This window comes from Polyodon spathula, chromosome 20, assembly GCF_017654505.1.
Source record: "Polyodon spathula isolate WHYD16114869_AA chromosome 20, ASM1765450v1, whole genome shotgun sequence".
Lineage (NCBI taxonomy): Eukaryota > Metazoa > Chordata > Actinopteri > Acipenseriformes > Polyodontidae > Polyodon > Polyodon spathula.
In genome coordinates, this window is record NC_054553.1 from 15,051,834 (window position 1) to 15,069,060 (window position 17,227).

The window sequence follows — 17,227 nt, forward strand, 5'->3', positions numbered from 1 at the left end:
TATCATGTTTACCATGTAGAGTGCGACAGACGGACAGACTGATGGGTGGACGGGCAGGCAGACAGACAGACATTATTAAGAGTCTACGTTTTAGTAAAAAAAAAAAACTAGAAATCCAATCTCAGATGAACAGCTATGTAATTAAAAACTATACCCCTGTAAAACACAATTCCCATAGCATGACACTTTCCTATCTGCAAGTTTTATAAACAAACAACAGCTATTTTTCACAGTACTTGAAATAAAGATGTGTATGTTCAACCAAGGAATGACAGATATGTCAAAACAACAAGGTTTGTACCAAAAACAGAAGAATTCAGAGCAGGAATAATTCCAATAAAAATGTTGTATTTACATTTAGTGGGGAAAACACAAGGTATGGGCAAAAACATACGTTTGACTATTTTAAGAAACATACAATATATAAAATAAAATTTGAGTCAAAAATCTTAATAAATAATCTGTGTCTCTTGTTAGTTTTGGACTAGTAATTATTGCCCAAAACCAACTTGAAACATATATTATTGCCACTGAACCCTACTTAAACAGGTATTTATTAATTCCTTGACGTTTTTTAAAGTGTATGCTGCCTGATTCACAGGAGGGTTCTCTGTAGAGTTTTCTTTTTTTCTTGTTTCCAGGTTAATAACTGACATTTCTGACAAAATAATAGGTTAATAACTGCCATCTCTGACAAAATAAAATGTAGTCTGCAGTACATCACAGTTGTTTTCTGTGCTTTTGCACATGTATAGATGATGTAAATAACTCCTAGATTGCAGCCTGCACATTCTTGCTTGATATTGCTCAGATGATTTTCAAGTTTTCAACTATAGTGCAGGGATTTCCCAAACAATAAACTCAATTTTGGCTAATCCGTGTTTTTCACTAATTCGGGCTCAAATCGGTCCCAGTTTGCATGGATTAACGGGGTCTACTGTACTAGAAATTAGACAGGAAGAATGCATGAAGGTCTTGTTTAAGTTATAACAATAACTCTAAAATGTATTGAACCTTGCTGTGCTGTTTCTTATCCTCCTGGATCTCTTGAAATAACTTTCAGTACCTTTTTGGCATTATGAGCTGCTTCAGGCACTCTGATCTATCCCTGAAGGTTTACTTTTTTAGCATCAGCCCTGGAATAAGCGTCATCATTCTTCTCAGCACGGTTCAGCACGATAAAAGCCTCTATCTTAAGCTCCCTGAAGCTAACTTTTACAGAGAGTAGCTACTCAGGTTACCTTGATATGGACTGCCTGGCATTTCGAGTAACAGTGTCACTTGGGACAAATTTTTTAGACATTTTTAAAACATGATTTTAAAATGTTTAAATGCCCACTACAACAATAATTATATACAGTAAATTAAACACCAAGACCATTCCAATTGTGAGCTGAGGTCAGAAACAAGCCAAGTCTAATCCATTTCAGATAGTTCTGTGCAGACCTGGGCACACTATTTGATTTCCCCAAAATGTTGTTTTGTTTTCCACTTCAGTCTGATTCCTGGATAGATGTTCACTACATTCCTCTGTCCTTGAAACTTTCTGGTCATGCGTCCATCTGCACCATGAAACCAGCCAATAAAACTCATTGTCATCCAACATCAACCTAGTGCTGTAGTATGCACCTACAATTTGATCTGCAACTCCGGTATGCACCTACATTCTGATCTGCAGCTCAGGTATGCAGCTACAATCTGATCTACAGCTCAGGTATGCACCTACACTCTGATCTGCAATTACACAAAACTCCAAGATCACCTTTATGCATCAAATTTTTGCTTGTTATTTACAAATCAATTCACCAAACTCCAATAGTGCCATGACAGAATAAGTCTTTTCACAGCTCTCATATTTACATATTTGTTTTCAGCAGTTGATCTAAAAGCCTTAGTCTCACATTGGGTGCTCATTAGATAACTTCCACTATCAGTGCGAGAGATCGAGGAGATCGAGTTCTGCCAGCCTACAATCCTAACTAGGGCTGCCAGAGTCTTAATTGAAACCGGTTTGACATTGGTCTGCTGCTGATGGAAATGGACTCATCTAATTTTAAGTCCCAGTGGCAGATGGAAATGGTCACCCTCCAGCTACAATTTGTGGCTAAAGGGTATGTGAATGCCACATTTTCTCTCTCTATTTTAACTCAGGGCAGCAGAACAAAACTGTAACAGAGGGAAAGGAGGAGCTGTGTGGTAAAACCTTTTCAGTTACATAAGCATGATTTTTAAATCCAGACTGCAGCTTTAAATCCACAATATTATTGGACTCTGAATTATGAAAGCCTGTGTTTACAGGCAGTAAGTATTACACAAGCGAAGTGTGGGTGGGGGGGTCCTTGTGCATTTTATGAATTTGTCCTTGACCATCTGGTCTGTTCCTTAATATAATCTGTCCTTGTGGAGCACAGGCTGGGGTTTCCAATATACAAATTGGAAGGGATTTCAAGATCCGAATATTAAACATGGTATACGCCTCATTGAGGTTATTAGCCATTGTTTCAAGCTACAGTGTATCTGTTCATCAAGAGTTCTGATATATTTATTCCACCAATGTGTACTCCCTTAAGAACTTCACTATATACTGTAGTAAATCACAGCAAAGCAGTGAAAGCATTGTAAATCATCACCAGTTGAGCTACAGACCTTTTGATACTGGTTGCTGTGTTGTCATTTTGAATTGGTACTTTCAAATTAGGTAAAAAGACAAATGAATAAAATCAGTAAAAAAGAAAAGGACAGATTCATTCTGTCTACTCAAGGATTCAAGTTCGCAGGTCTGCATGCATAACAGAAATCACGAGCACAAATGTGGAGCACAAATTGTTGATAAAAATGACAAATCCTCATGCTACATTAAAAGAACATTGATAGTGAGATGTAGAAGACACACAGGCTAGTCTACTGCATGCGGCTCCTTCCAACTCATGTTAGACGTGGCTAGTCTACTGCATATTGTTATTATACATTCATCTCATTGTGGACTGAATACATTCTGATTATACCGTGTAACAGTTTTTTTTTTTTTTTTGGTTCCTGGGTAGTAAGTGTTATTTCTTAATTGCTTATGCCTCAAAAGTATAGAAAATGGCTATTATTCCCCACAAACTTTGCTTTTGTGACCAGGACAGTGATATTTTGAAATTGACCTATTTTCCAGAACATTCCAGATAGATTCAGTGCTGAGTAAACTTGGAGTAACTTCTAGAACTTTCTAGAACTTTCCAGTAATATAAATAGTAGTATAAATACAGGGGCCTTAAGCCCACCAGTTCAGTTTAGTTCCAGCTGCCTAAGTGGATACTTATCTGCATTTTTCTGAGATGGCATCAAGAGGCTGCAAGCATCCGGCAGACGCATTTTGCTATGTCTGCGGCCAATTTATCAAGACAAGAGCGAAAAAGTACTCCGTGGAAGCATCTGCTAAGATGTGTGAGGCCTACAAGGCATATTTCGGCATATCTGTCAGGGATCAAGACAAACCCTGGGCACCTCATTTCACCTGCGAGCACTGCAAAAAAACTCTGGAAGGTAAGATGGACAATTGTTGCTCGGAATTTTATGTTATAAACTTTGTTAAAATTTGTAAAATTGTAAAAGTTTTTAATTTTAAAATATTTTACAATTTTCAGTGTTATTGAAAAAATATATCATATATGAAAAATGTTGCGAGAATCTCTTACACATTAGTCATGGGTGAAATAAATGTATTTTTGTAGGATGGTACAGAGGGGAAAAGAGAGCCATGAAGTTCGCTATCCCAGGAATTTGGCAGGAACCCACTGACCACTCAAGCAACTGCTACTTCTGCATGGTGGACCCTTCCAAATGTCGGACTGGCAAGAATGCACCTGCTATCACGCCCCCGGACCTTCCTTCATCTATCGCCCCAGTGCCACACTGCCATGAGCTCCCCGTACCCACTCCTCCGGAGAGAGAGCAGCCGTCTTTAGAAGAGAGCAGCAAGTCAGAGAGCGAGGAAGACATTGTAGATCCAGATGACAATTTCAGAGGTGGAGCTGAGGAGAGAAACCCATACTACCCCAACCAAAAAGACCTCAATGACTTGATTAGAGATCTTGGTCTCACCAAGTCCAATGCCGAGCTTTTGACGTCTAGGCTCAAGCAATGGAACTTGTTGGATGAAAGTGTGCAAGTTGCAGATCAGAGGAAGCGTCACCAACCTTTTTCCAGCTTCTTCACCCGTCAAGATGGGCTCTGCTTCTGCCACAATGTGACCAGTCTGTTCAAGGCAATCGGAATCGCCTGTAACCAGAATGAGTGGCGCCTCTTCATTGACAGCTCATCCAGGAGCCTCAAAGCCGTGCTGCTCCATAATGGTAACAAGTACCCGTCTCTTCCCCTGGTTCACTCGGTGCACCTCAAAGAGGATTACAACAGCATCAAGACCTTGCTGGACGCCTTGAAGTATGATGAGTATGGCTGGGAGGTCATAGGAGACTTCAAAATGGTGGCATTCCTGATGGGTCTCCAAGGCGGTTTTACCAAGTTGCCCTGCTATCTTTGCCTTTGGGACAGCAGGGACACCAAGGCGCACTACCACAGGCGGGACTGGCCACAGCGGACCGAGTTCTCTGTGGGGAGGAACAACGTCAAGTGGGAACCACTGGTGGACCCCCGGAAGGTGCTGATGCCACCACTGACATCAAATTGGGCCTTATGAAACAATTTGTCAGAGCTCTAGATAAGAACATAAGAACATAAGAAAGTTTACAAATGAGAGGAAGCCATTCGGCCCATCTTGCTCGTTTGGTTGTTAGTAGCTTATTGATCCCAGAATCTCATTAAGCAGCTTCTTGAAGGATCCCAGGGTGTCAGTTTCAACAACATTACTGGGGAGTTGATTCCAGACCCTCACGATTCTCTGTGTAAAAAATTGCCTCCTATTTTCTGTTCTGAATGCCCCTTTGTCTAATCTCCATTTCTGACCCATGGTCCTTGTTTCTTTTTTCAGGTCAAAAAAGTCCCTTGGGTCGACATTGTCAATACCTTTTAGAATTTTGAATGCTTGAATTAGGTCGCCGCGTAGTCTTCTTTGTTCAAGACTGAACAGATTCAATTCTTTTAGCCTGTCTGCATATGACATGCCTTTTAAGCCCGGAATAATTCTGGTCACTCTTCTTTGCACTCTTTCTAGAGCAGCAATATCTTTTTTATAGCGAGGTGACCAGAACTGAACATAATATTCAAGATGAGGTCTTACTAGTGCATTGTACAGTTTTAACATTACTTCCCTTGATTTAAATTCAACACTTTTCATAATGTATCCAAGCATGTTGTTAGCCTTTTTTATGGCTTTCCCACATTGTCTAGATGAAGACATTTCTGAGTCAACAAAAACTCCTAGGTCTTTTTCATAGATTCCTTCTCCAATTTCAGTATCTCCCATATAATATTTATAATGTACATTTTTATTTCCTGCGTGCAGTACCTTACACTTTTCTCTATTAAATGTCATTTGCCATGTGTCTGCCCAGTTTTTAATCTTGTCTAGATCATTTTGAATGACCTTTGCTGCTGCAACAGTGTTTGCCACTCCTCCTATTTTTGTGTCCTCTGCAAATTTAACAAGTTTGCTTACTATACCAGAATCTAAATCATTAATGTAGATTAGGAATAGCAGAGGACCTAATACTGATTCCTGTGGTACACCACTGGTTACCACACTCCATTCTGAGGTTTTTCCTCTAATCAGTACTTTCTGTTTTCTACATGTTAACCACTCCTTAATCCATGTACATGCATTTCCTTGAATCCCAACTGCGTTCAGTTTGAGAATTAATCTTTTTGTAGTTAGTTATCAGTCTCTCACAGTGCTGTGTAGGAATTTTGGCCCACTCCTCCATGCAGAATTGGTTCAACTCTCTGACATTTGTGGGTTTTCGAGCATAAACTGCTCATTTCAGGTCCTGCCACAACATCTCAATGGAGTATAGGTCCGGACTTTGACTAGGCCATTCCAAAACTTTAAATTTCTTGTTCTTCAACCATTCTGATGTAGACTTGCTTGCGTGTTTTGGATTATTGTCTTGCTGTATGACCTAGCTGCACTTCAGATTCAGCTCACAGATGGATGGCCTGGCATTCTCTTGTTTAATTCACTGATTCAGAGCAGAATTCATGGTTCCTTCAATGATGGCAAGTCATCCAGGTCCTGATGCAGCAAAGCATCCCCAAATCATGACACTACCACCATTATGCTTAATCGTTGGTATGAGTTTCTTACTGTGGAATGCAGTGTTTGGTTTATGCCTGACTTAACGAGGCCCATGTTGGCCAAAAAGTTCCACTTTTGACTCTTCCGTCCATAGAACATTGTTCCAGAACTCTGGAGGATCAACCAGGTGCTTTTTGGAAAACTTGAGACGAGCAATCATGTTCTTCTTAGTGAGCAGTGGTTTCTACCTTGCTACTCTGTCACGAAACCCATTTTTGCCCAGTGTCTTTCTGATGATGGAGTCATGAACACTGACCTTAGCCGAGGCGAGAGAGGCCTGCAGATCTCTGGATATTGTTCTAGGGTTCTTTGTGACTTCCTGGATGATTTTATGCCTTGCTCTTGGAAAGATTTTGGCAGGATGGCCACTTCTGGGAAGACTCACTACTGTCCCAAACTTTCTCCATTTGGCCATATGGCTCTGAATGTGGTTTGGTGGAGCCCCAGTCTTAGAAATGACTTTGTAACCCTTTCCAGACTGACAGGCATCAACAACTTTTTTTCTGGAGGTCTTCAGGAATTTCTTTTGATCGTGGCATGATGTGCCTCTAGAACCTGTGTGCTGACAATTTCATTCTGATGGTAAAGGCCAAAATTAGTCAGATTTATATTGGGCAGAGCTGGCCCAAATCAGGCCTGATTGTTAAACAAAGTATTCAAACAGCTGGGGCAGGACACTCCGCCACACATGCCCCCCCCCCCCCCATTCACAGTACACAGGGTCTCAAAAGGCCACCTCCCCCCTTAGTCTCAAAATCTTGGTTTCACTTTCCCGGCCCAGGAACAGAGGAAGCAATAGGCCAAGGTTGGCGGCCACGGTGGGAGGTCAACAGCTGTAGCAGCCAGGCTGAATTCACACAGGCCTCATACTCCGGCCATGGTAATCGTGGCAATCGGCCGGCTGTCTGCACGAAGGTCTACTGTCCTTCTCCCCCTTCTCTGTAGCCAGCAGCTTCCTCTTGTGGGGCTCCAGCCACCGAAATTCCTGCAATGAAAATGCTGCGGGGGAAGGTGGTCTCCTGACTTCTCCCCCTTTATTCATGGCTGGCAGTTCCCCCCTAGAAGACACAAAAAAGAAACAGCAACCCGAGGAACAGTGGGACCGCAGGCAGCCTCAGAGGATGTGGAGCAGTAGGCAACCACAGGCGATGTGGAGCAGCATGGAACCCCAGTCGATGCGGAGAAGCAGGTAACCCCAGGTGATGCGGAGCAGAAGGCAACCTCAGACAATGTGGAGCAGCAGGCAACCCTTGGCGATGCGGAGCAGCAGCCAACCCCAGGCGATCGAGACGTGACATCCGTGAGCGAAGCGGGTGCGGCATCCCTGAGCAAAGTGGGCGTAGCATACCCAGACTAGGCAGCGCTGATGACCCCGGGTGACAGCAGCAGTGGACCCTCGGGAGGCAATGGTAGCAGTGGACCTTCGGGGGGCGACGGCAGCAGTGGACCTTCGGGAGGGATGGCAGCAACGGACCTTCGGGAGGTGAACCCCTGACCAAGGCGGCGGCAACAGGAGCTCCACTTCTCCCTCTAGCAGTGGAGGTAGGAATGGCAATCAGACTTCCCATGGTGGTGGAGGAGGGAGTTGCATGTAGTTCTTCCATGGTGTGGAGGAGGGGAGGCAGAGGCAGCTGCTGCTGCTCTGCTCCTGGCAGTGGAGATAGTGGAGACAGAGGCAGCTCCTGCTTCTCTGCTCCTGGCGGTGGAGGTGGTGGAGGCAGAGGCAGCGGGGCCCCTCCAATATCCGCACCATGACTGCGATGTCAGAGAGGGATTCTGGGTGGTGTTGCTATTCCCACACCTCCCAGCTCTCTCTATCTCGGGCCAACAGGTGGTTGATCACAACAGGGAGGGCCTCCTCGATATCCCTCTCAGCCAGTCCCAGATCCCCTCAGAGGAGAGTGGACCAGTCCGCCGCGGATGATGCAGAGACAGCTCCTGCTCCTCTTCCTTAGATGATGGTGGTGGAGGTGAAACCAGCAAGTATTCTTCACCTGCTAGTGGAATCTTGAGCTGTGGGCCTAAGAATTTTCCTTCCTTGGGCTGTGGATGCTCGGCCTTCCCCCTCTTGGGCTGTGGACGCACCGACTCCTCCCTCCTGGGCTGTGAACGCACCGGCTTCTCATCCTCTATTTCCTGCTCTGGGCAATCCTCCTCCCACATGGGTGCATGTCATTCAGGCTCCTGCCACTTGGGTGCAGGACATTCAGGCTCTTCCCTCTCCTGCCATGGAGGGGGTTGTGTCAGGTGCTACATGCTCACCATTCCTCACCTTTCAGACAGTGTGAGGCAGACGTCCAGCATGGTAGGGACTTGTGACCAGCACCGTGCTGGTGTTGTTGCTGCTGCTGTGACTGAGCCGATGCAGGTCATCGTACATAGGGACATCCCAACCAGTCAATGCCCACACCAGCCTGGTGGAACCTCCAGCATTCCCTCCATGTGCACCAGGAGAACAGGTTTGCTGGATCATCCTTTTGTTGTTGCTGCTTCTGCTGTTGCTTCCTCCGGCTGTTCTTACCCATATTTTTTTTTCTCAAAAGAAAAAAACAAAAAAAGCCACTCCTTTTGACAAAAAACCCACAGTATTCCTGGCCTGACGTTTGGAGACACTGTATCTCACTTCTGAACACCAACTGTGAACAGGATGGCTGCACAGGTGACATCAGACCAGAAACACAGTCTAAACTTCATGAACTAGTGGGTCAAAACTAAGACGCTATGGTGCTCAGTGTTTATTATATGATAGACAAAATAAAGATTTATACAAACACAAAACACCAAACAAAAGGGCACTAGGGCCAAAACAAAACAGAACACCAAACATTAAACAAGTATATTCTAAATATTCTCAGATATTCTCAGTTGTTGATTTAGACTCACGTCTCTTGTTCTCCGTGCAGCCCAAGCTGCAGGTTCTTATAGTGGTGACTGAGGGGATTAACTGGCTAACAATTATCTTATTATCCCTCGGTCACATTCTGCTGAGTTAAATAGGGTTACGTGACTGTCAGCTAGTAAAACAATCAGTAGCTGATCAGTCACACATAAAAACAATAACAAATATCTAGTATTATATATATATATATATATATATATATATACTATAGATATTATATAATAATTATTGCATACCGGTAGAGCCTGTCAGACAACAAGAAATGTTTTTAGTTTAATTGGTTTTTTATAACCCAAATATATCAGATTATATATATAATATATATATATATATATATATATATATATATATATATATATATATATATATATATATATATATATACAGTGCCTTGCAAAAGTATTCAGACCCCTGACCAATTCTCTCATATTACTGAATTACAAATGGTACATTGAAATTTCGTTCTGTTCGATATATTATTTTAAAACACTTAAACTCAAAATCAATTATTGTAAGGTGACATTGGTTTTATGTTGGGAAATATTTTTAAGAAAAATAAAAAACTGAAACATCTTGCTTGCATAAGTATTCAACCCCTGTGCTGTGGAAGCTCCCAGTTTGCACAGATGAAAGAAATTGCCCTAACGAGGACACAATTACCTTACCATTGGCCTACACCTGTGAACCATTAAAGTTGCTGTCACATTTTCTGGATAAAAACCCCACTGTTGATTCATGCGTCCTTCACAAAGACAAATCTGCCCGATTCCAGCCTTGCTGAAGCACCCCCAGATCATCACCGATCCTCCACTACATTTCACAGTGGGTGCGAGACACTGTGGCTTGTAGGCCTCTCCAGGTGTCCGTCTAACCATTAGACGACCAGGTGTTGGGCAAAGCTGAAAATTGGACTCATCTGGGGGTGCTTCAGCAAGGCTGGAATCGGGCAGATATGTCTTTGTGAAGGACGCATGAATCAAGCCAAGTACAAGGTTGGCCTGGAAGAAAACTTGTTTCCTTCTGCCCTGACAATGTTCCCCAACTCTGAGGATTGGTTTTTCCAGCAGGACAATGCTCCATGCCACACAGCCAGGTCAATCAAGGTGTGGATGGAGGACCACCATATCAAGACCCTGTCATGGCCAGCCCAATCTCCAGACCTGAACCCCATTGAAAACCTTTGGAATGTGATCAAGAGGAAGATAGATGGTCACAAGCCATCAAACAAAGCTGAGCTGCTTGAATTTTTGCGCCAGGAGTGGCATAAAGTCACCCAACATCAATGTGAAAGACTGGTGGAGAGCATGCCAAGACGCATGAAAGCTGTGCTTGAAAATCAGGGTTATTCCACCAAATATTGATTTCTGAACTCTTCCTAAGTTAAAACATTAGTATTGTGTTGTTGAAAAATGAACCTGAACTTATTTTCTTTGCATTATTCAAGGTCTGACAACACTGCATCTTTTTTTTTATTTTGACCAGTTGTCATTTTCTGCAAATAAATGCTCTAAATGACAATATTTTTATTTGGAATTTGGGAGAAATGTTGTCAGTAGTTTATAGAATAAAACAAAAATGTTCATTTTACCCAAACACATACCTATAAATAGTAAAACCAGAGAAACTGATAATTTTGCAGTGGTCTCTTAATTTTTTCCAGAGCTGTATGTATGTGTGTGTGTGTGTGTGTGTGTGTGTATGTGTATATATATATATATATATATATATATATATATATATATAATATATATATATATATATATATATATATATATATAAATGTTAATTTGCAGCATGCACAATGTGAATTAGATGTAGGGTATATTCACGCCTGCACATGTTCACATAGATATACCAGCATGTGGATTAGTGTTTAGGAATCTGGACTCTTGACCGGAGGATTGAGGGTTCTAACCCAGGTGGGGCACTGCTTCTGTACCCTTGAGCCAGGTACATCACAGACTGCTCCAGTAAAATACCCAGCTTTATAAATGGGTACAAATGCAAGTCACTTTGAATAAAAGGATCAGCTAAAAAATTATCTATAGCAATTTAAGTCCATATGTAAAACACATACAAAATACAACAATGTATCATGTAGTCACATAGAGATGGTGATTAAATGGGTCTCTTAACAAGGTGCAGTTGTATTGAACTGAAAGTGGTTGCCTATAGGTACAGTTGGTGGCTAAAAGTGGAATTGAAGACAAATCAACCTTAACCCCAACCCTAAATAACATGTGATGCAAATAAAAATCCAACTACGGGCTCATATTAAAGATTATAATCATTGAACATGGTATAGAAATGAATTGGTAGAAAGGGAATGTATTTTATGTGTTCCTATTAAATTTAGAAGCTTTTTTGATTACATACACATAGGGTAGAGTGTAGAGTAATGGTTAGGGCTCTGGACACTGCTGCTGTACCCTTGAGCAAGGTACTTTACCTAGATTGCTCCAGTAAAAACCCAACTCTATAAATGGGTAATTGTACATATGTAGTGTAACAATTGTAAGTCGCCCTGGATAAGGGCGTCTGCTAAGAAGTAATATTAATAACAAGGAATAACCCCACTGGGGGTCTTAAGGACGAACTTGATTACAATCTTTCCTCTTATGATTTATCATGTATATTAGGTTATAATTTGTGGCATGTTGGTCACATTCCCTTTTCAGGGGAGTTTGCATGTTCTCCTCCCTTATTCGTGTCCATGCATCGTGTCTGCCAGGTTAAGCTCCAGATCAACGTGACCCTTTACTGGATGAAGTGGTTATTGATCAGGGATGGATACATTTGGACTGAACGTGCTTAATTTTTCCACACATGAATTGTCAAAATCCCATATCAAGTATAATATATACATTTAGCGGTGCACAATTCGACTCCTCTAGAGTCGCAGTCAGTCCAGCAGGTTTTTGTAGCCGTCTGTAAATCTCCAACTGCTTAAGAGAAAATAAAATGGTTATTTAAAATCAGGTAATGAAGGCCTCAGGAGGATCAAAAAATGAAAACCATCTTGCACCAGAGTTATGCACCCCTGACAAAGTAGATGTTAACACAGTCATTCATTCACAGTTGTCTGAAGGTTTTTTTATTATTGCAGTGGCTCTCAAAAGTGTTCACCCCCCTTGGACTTTTTCACATTTTATTGTGTTACAACATGGAATCAAAATGGATTTAATTAGGAGTTTTTGCCACTGATCAACACAAAAAAAGTTCATAATGTCAAAGTGAAAGATAAAATCTACAAATTGTTCTAAATTAATTACAAATACAAAACAGAAAATTGATTGCATAAGTATTCACCCCCTTGAGTCAATATTTGGTAGAGGCACCTTTGGCAGCAATTACAGCCATGAGTCTATTTGGATAAGGCTCTACAAGCTTTGCACCCATCTGGACACTACAATTTTTGCCCATTCTTCTTTGCAAACTTGCTCAAGCTCCGTCAAGTTGGATGGGGACCTTTGGTGAATAGCAATTTTCAACTCTTTTCACATTCTCAATTGGATTGAGGTCCGGGCTTTGACTGGGCCACTCCAGGACATTGACCTTTGAAGCCACTCCAGTGTGTTTGGGGTCATTGTCCTGTTGAAAGATGAATCTTCTCCCAAGTCCCAGGTCTCTTGCAGACTTCAACAAGTTTTACTCCAGGATTTCTCTGTACTTTGCTGCATCCATTTTGCCCTCTATCTTCACACACTTTCTAGGCCCTGACGCAGAGAAGCATCCCCATAGTATGATGCTGCCACCACCATGCTTCATGGTAGGGATGGTGTTCTCCGGATGATGTGCGATGTTAGGCTTGCGCCAAACATAGTGCTTAGCATTGAGGCCAAAAAGCTCTATTTTGGTCTCATCAAACCATAGAATCTTCTTCCACTTGGTCTCAGAGTCTCCCACATGCCTTCTGGCAAACTAGCCAAGATTTGATGTGAGTTTTTTTCAACAATGGCTTTCTTTTTGCCACTCTCCCATAAAGGCCAGTTTTGTGAAGCATCTGGGCTTTGTTGCCATATGCAGTGTCTCCCAGCTCAGCTGTGGAATACTGCAACTCCTTTAGAGTTGACATAGGCCTCTTGGTGGCCTACCTGGCTAGTGTCCTTCTCTCCCAGATACTCGGTTTTTGAAGACGGCCTGTTCTAAACAGATTCACAGTTGTGCCATATTCTCTCCATTTCTTAATAATGGATTTAATATTGGACCGGGGGATATTCAATGCCTTGGAAATGTTCTTATATCCTACCCCTGATTGGTGCTTTTGAAGAACCTTATTCCAGATTTGCTTTGAGTGTTCCTTCGTCTTCATGATGTAGTTTTTGTTGGGAAATGTACTAACCAACTGTGGGACCTCCCAGATTTAACCTGAAATCATATGAAACACCTTAATTGCACACAGGTGGACTCCATTCAAATAATTATGTGACTTCTAGAGACATTTGGTTGCACCAGAGCTTTTTTAGCTGTGTCATAGCAAAGGGGGTGAATTCTTATGCAATCAATTATTTTCTGTTTTTTATCTGTAATTAATTTAGAACAATTTGTAGATTTTATTTTTCACTTTGACATTACTGACTTTTTTTGGTCGATCAATGGCAAAAACTCCTAATTAAATCCATTTTGATTCCATGTTGTAACACAATAAAATGTGGAAAAGTCCAAGGGGGTGAATTATTTAAGCGGTATTTAAGCCTGCAACTCTCCCTGCTCTGGGTGGTGTGTTCAGAAGTGGAGAGCGAGAGATTCATTTAAAAGAAACTAAGGATCAATGAAGGCAGCTGCTCAGCCTGACCTTAGGGTTTATTTTGTATTTGTGATTTGTTTTATGTAAAACCTTTATTTTCGCTCTGTGAGCAGTGTTTATTTTTGTTCAAATATTTCATTTATTTTTGTGTTAAAAATAAAACGGCATGCCGCGTCTCTTTTGCACTGCAGTACTTACCTGGTTTGTTGTTGTTCCGATCATCTGTCCTGAGTTCACCGCAACAACATTTCCTATTAGTTACACACTAAGTAGTTACAGTAACTTTTAATATTAACTAACTTTAAAAAATTATGTACCAGTTATATTTCAGGAACAATTACTTTCTATGACCTTGTTTCCTACTGAACATTAAACACTTGTCATTCTGTCCCTATACAAAATTATTATCTACCTGTTTAACATTTTAAATAATTTAATGCTGCACCTTTTTTTTTTTTTTTTTGTGTACATTACCGAAATAATGTATTCTCATAAATGTATTGCTCTTGAATGCCATCCCAGTAATATTTTGTGCTTTTCTCTTGGACTAGCTTTGAAGAGTTGCTATTCAGTGGTGTTTTACTTTTAAGTGAGGAGCAATCAGGATCAATATAGTTCTAAATGATCAAGGTAAATGATTGCAAATCTGAATAAGCTGCTATAAGTTTGAGGTGTGGGGACATTCAAATGAAATCTGTAAAAGAATGATTGTGTGGCTACTACAGATGTGTTATGTTAAGTCACAAATCCATGGAAAGGACATCTCCCAAGGTTTATTAGTTTTACATAATTGTTAGATATTATTTCTGAATTAGTCACTCATTCAATTTTTATTTTTCCTTTGTCTAGGTACTTCCGTGCTCTGCCGCTCTGAAAGCTCGAAATAGCTCTGTAGCTCTGAAATTTCAGTTCCTGACTGTATTTGTTACTCACTTGCTTGAAAGTATGTAAATGTCAAGAAGCAAAATAATTAGTTTTTTTTTTTTTTCAAAATAAAGTGGTTACACTCATTCAAGCACTGCTGACAGGAACATATGTTGATTACTGGATAAAGGGGTCTGCTAAATGTCTAATAATAATAATAATAATAATAATAATAATAATAATAATAATAATAATAATAATAATAATAATAATAATAATGAGATTGCAGACACCTTTGCTGCTCTAAATCAGGCTGCCAGACTGAAAACACCTCAGTTCCTTTCATCTTTACTTTGATGGACATGTGGCAAACAAAGGAACTGAGTGAGTGACTGTTGGAGCAGGCAGACAACTTATCTTTAAAGCTGCCGATAGGCTCCTTTCCCCCAGTGACATCCTCAGTCCCGCCTCTCAAGGGTACTTAACTGTCACGCAGGGGAAGAATCGCCCTCTTTCGCGACGAAACCGTGATGTCAACCGAAGCGACCTTGCTGTTGGTGGCCATCTTCTCTTTCAGGGAACCAGGTTTACAATAGGTAAACAAGTGTTCCCTTTCAATTCAAAGATGGCCATCAAATATTGTTATGGGAAACGTGTACCAGAGCTGTCGCGAGGGAGAAAAGTGGCAGCATATGAGGGATGCTAAGTCCTGCCTGACCAAAGTGAGCGGTGTGAGTGAGCAACCTCGAGGACCCTAGTGCCCACAGAGGGCAATGAGGGATCTACTACATTTAGGAGTAGAACCTGGCATGCCCAGCCCGGCCCAGGTAGCCGTATCACAAATTTCAGCCATGGAGGCACCTCAGAAGAGGGCCCATGACGTAGCCACACCTCTCGTGGAATGTGCGGCTATCCCCCCAGGTAGGTGTAAGCCAGCACTATCATACGCAGTTGAGACTGTGTCTGCAATCCAATGCGACAGCCGCTGCTTGGAGAGCAGTGTGGAAGGAGATCTACCAGCCTCAAGCAGATCTTGCAGAAACTGGTGGGCATGGAACAAGAGATTGGATCATGATCGTTAGAACGGCACCAATCTTGAAACCGTTTCCACTTACAAACATACAGTGACCGAATGGAATGCGTCCTAGCATTCTGCGGTGTACCCATGACTGCGTCTGAAAGCCCTAACACTGACCAGTGGTCCCTTTCAGGGGCCAGACCCATAGCTGGAGCCTGCCCGGCTCCGGGTGCCAAAGAGTGCCTCTTGTCTAACTGAGAAGATCCCGGTGACGTGGGATTTCTCAGGGTGGGCCGTTCAATAGCTGGCACAGGCATGAAAACCAGATTCTCCTGGGCCACCTGGGGGACACAAGGAGAACTGGCGCCTTCTCTGACTGGACCTTCTTAAGAAAGGCTGGGAGCAATGGCAGAGGTGGGAACGCGTAAAAGAGCACTCTGAGCCATATATGGGCTAGGGCGTCGACGCCGAGTGGACCGCCGCAGCGGTGGAAGGAGTACCATGTGTCGTCTCCACCGAGGTGAATAGATCAACTTGTACCTTCCCAAAACGTTCCCAAATGCGCTCCGCCACCTGAAGGTGGAGTCGCCAAAGGGACAGCAAGTTCTTTGGGCCCAAATCAGCAGCCTGAAGGCTGGGTGGTGCAACCTTGGGGACCGAAGGCCACCCTGGTGGTTGACATATGCCACCACTGATGTATTGTCTGTGCAGATCAGCACATGTTTGTTCCACACCACGGGTAAGAAGTACTGGAGGGCAAGGAACACCGTTTGCAGCTCCAACATGTTAATGTGAATGGACTCCTTGCAAGGGGGCGATGATAGCGTCTACACGCTTTGAAAACATATGGGGAGCTAAGGAGAGTCTGAACGGCAGCATGGAAAACTTGTACTTATTGCCCTGAAAGACGAAGTGGAGATATTTCCTGTGCTGTGGACGAATGGGAACGTGAAAATACGTGTCCCGTAAGTCCACCATGGTGAACAAGTTGTCCGGTGGACAGACTGGAGTATGTGACGATGAGTCAGCATGTGGAACCCCTTCTGCTTTAGAAACCGGTTTAGAAACCACAAGTCCAGGATAGGGCGAATGCCACCGTCCTGCTTCGGTACCAGAAAGTATCTTGAGTAAAAACCCTATCTGAGAGAGGTAGGATCTACGAGATGAATGACGTGCTTGTCCAGTAAGGCTGCCACTTCTGTCTGGAGCACCGAGGCCTGAAGCGGGTCCATTACAACGTAGTCGTGACGGCGCGAAAAGGAGGGGGTCCCAAACGAAACTGAAGCGCGTAACCATACTGTACTGTTGTGAGCACCCACACGTTGGAGTAGTGCAGCTGTTGTGCTGTGAATCGGGTCTGAGGCTGCCAGTCAAGGTGAAGGCCCGCGCAGCCCATTTCCGTTTCAACCCAACAACGAGGGAAGCCTCGGTGAGGAGTATTTGGCTGGCCCGGCGAAATCA